General features: G+C 43.3%; 1 pseudogene; it reads right to left on the reverse strand.

Annotated features, from left to right (window-relative positions):
• Positions 1-929: 929 nt before the first annotated feature.
• Positions 930-1,880, reverse strand: LOC100445693 (ribosome-recycling factor, mitochondrial-like; annotated as a pseudogene).
• Between the last annotated feature and the right edge of the window lie 782 nt (positions 1,881-2,662).

The raw sequence follows: 2,662 nt of genomic DNA on the forward strand, positions 1-2,662 counted from the left end.
AATGGCTATATTAGGAATGAATGAATGAATAAAAAATAATTGGAGGGAAAAAACCTAACAACCCAGTATCTGAAGATAAGCCACAATAAACCACTTGTCTGTCAACAATGGGCAGGCCCTGGGGGAAAGGTGTCTCACTACCAAGTAAATGTTGAGAACAAGTACAAGAGTGGAAAATGATAGAAAGAGAGTGTTAAGACAAGAAAGAAGAGAAGTCAGCATTTGCTGGGTAGCTACTATGTGCAATTTATTCACAATATAACATATGACTGCCTACTATGCTCCAGGCATTACACAAAGTTCTGAGGATACACAGGGTAATTAAATGCAAAACAAATACTTAGAGTTTGTACAAAGCAGTAGACTGTGCTATGAGAGCCGGTAATTAGGGTCCTAGGTTAGAGGGGAAAGGAAGACCCCAGAGGATGTGATATCCAAGACAAGTCCTGATGATAAACAGGACTGGCCAGGTAAGGAGGGGAAGAGAGATCCAGGCAGAGAAAAGAGCATGTGTGAAGATGACTCACAGGCAAAACTACTGTTCTGTGTGCTTCACATACAGATCCTCAGTGATCATCAATCCAGACCAACTCTATTCTTTCCTTTGTGGTTGTTATCCTTCCAATTTATTTAGATTTTATTGTTTAGTGAAAATGGGCCTCTAGTAAAGTGTCCAGTCACAGGTGAAGGCCAATATCAGCCCAAGCAGAGTTTTAAAATGGGAACAGAGCCTAATTATTTGAAAAGGAGGCTCCTAAGATGAGAAGCAGGTGGTACTAAGCCTGCCAATGTCCTCAGTCTCTTGGTGACATCAAGTCAAAGCAAATGCCTGAGTAAAGGCCCTTTGCCAGCAGCAAGTATTTTCTGAGAGCCACCCACGTCAGAAGGCCCAGAGCACAAGGAGGAAGAGAATGAACAAGTCTGAGTGTTCCACTGGAAGGCTGGGCCTCACAAAGACAGCCTTCTGTCAGCATGGTGACAGTCTTCTGTGTGGATGGGGGAGGGAGAGAGGTCCCAATGTGCCACCCATGGGATCCAGCAGAAACTGGGCTCTGAAGTATTGCTGGCCCGTAGTGGACTTTCATCCAAGGAGTTCTTTGGTCTTCACTGCCAGATGCCTGTCCAATTCTGCCACTGTGTCATCGGCCATTTGGCTGATCTGTTTCTCTGTTAGCCTAATGGTATCCTCCGAGACTGTATCCTTGGATTTCTTCAGCTTGTTCATTGCATTGGTACAAACCTTCCGTAAAGAGTATTTGGCCTTGTTGGTGTTCTCTGTGCTCTCTGATTACTTGGGGAATGGGTACCCGAATTAGTGCCCCTTCCACTTCTGGATTCAGATTCATTCCACTTTCTCTTATAGCCCTGATAGCTGCAGCTGTACACTCTGGGAAGCTGGCCATATTCACCAAAATCAGCTGTGGCGACTTCATGGCGATCTGGCTAATCTGGTTTAAAGCAAGTTTCCCATCAGCAGTTACCACAGCAATCTTGTCAAGGGATCCTGGTGAGGTCCTTATATTGAGAGTCTTATTGAAATTATCCTTGAGTGCTTCTATCACAGACTTCATTTCTTCATTCACCTCTTCCAAGTTGATTATATCCTCAACAAAGGCAGCACTAATATTCACTCTGGTTTGGGACTTTCCTTTCCCTTTGGCTTTGGCTTTCTTGGTAGCAAAATGGTGGACTGGTACAGCTGAATAGGCCATGTATTGCCTACGGCCGTGTTGTCTTTCATGCACTGTCTTCAGTGTAACTTCTAAAACGGGTCTGATAGAGGCTGCAAGATAATTGCGAAAGGCAGGGTGGACCATGCGGGAGCACTTTAATCCCAAGGCCATGACTGAAGACAATCCTTGGAAACATCCACAGCTATCACCCAGGTTACTAAGGAAAGACTTGTGTGGTGGCAGGATGTGGACATCTTTAGGGGGCGTTTTCCTGCCTCACATAGCATCATTGTGTATTTTTTCTCAGTAGTGTTCAGCTATACATGTGCAGTCCTGAAACCGGCAAAGGACAGGATATTAACAGGGTTTGGGTTTTGCCAACAAGTACAGCTGAGAGAGATGTGCAAGAGTTGAAGAGGTGTGCAAGGAAGTGACTAAAATGATCATTAAAATCAAGATTTTAGAGGTGGTTGGTTCAGTTTTTGGTAACAACAGTTCAAAGATATGACCCTGAAAATGGGTAGATCAGGTAGATCAGGAAAAGATCATTAGAGATGAGAAAGTCGAGGAACTGAAGAGCCAGAATATTGTATGAATCATCCATATGAATGTTAAAGTCACCAGGAATATTATCAGCATTAGGGAGGGAGAGGAAGAAAGCGGGCCAAGTACTAAAAGTCATTATTGAATGACAGAAAGTAACTAGTTTAGAGGACAGCAAGGAGAGGTGGCAGGTGGTAGATTAGGATGGCATGAGGTATAAAGGATCTGGGGAGCCTAAAGAAAAAAAGAAAGATATGAAGCAAGGAGAATACTTGCCACAGGTCCTATAAACAGATGAGGAGTTCCTGCCTTATGAAGGGCAGAGATATAAAATAAGCTTATCACCTTAAACCTATTTAGTATACATTGAATGAGCCTCAAGAACCTACATATTAGAAATCCAACAAAGTCAAGCTTCAGCCTCAATATTCAGGCAAATTTTATTT

The sequence above is a fragment of the Pongo abelii genome, chromosome X (genome assembly GCF_028885655.2).
Source record: "Pongo abelii isolate AG06213 chromosome X, NHGRI_mPonAbe1-v2.0_pri, whole genome shotgun sequence".
NCBI lineage: Eukaryota > Metazoa > Chordata > Mammalia > Primates > Hominidae > Pongo > Pongo abelii.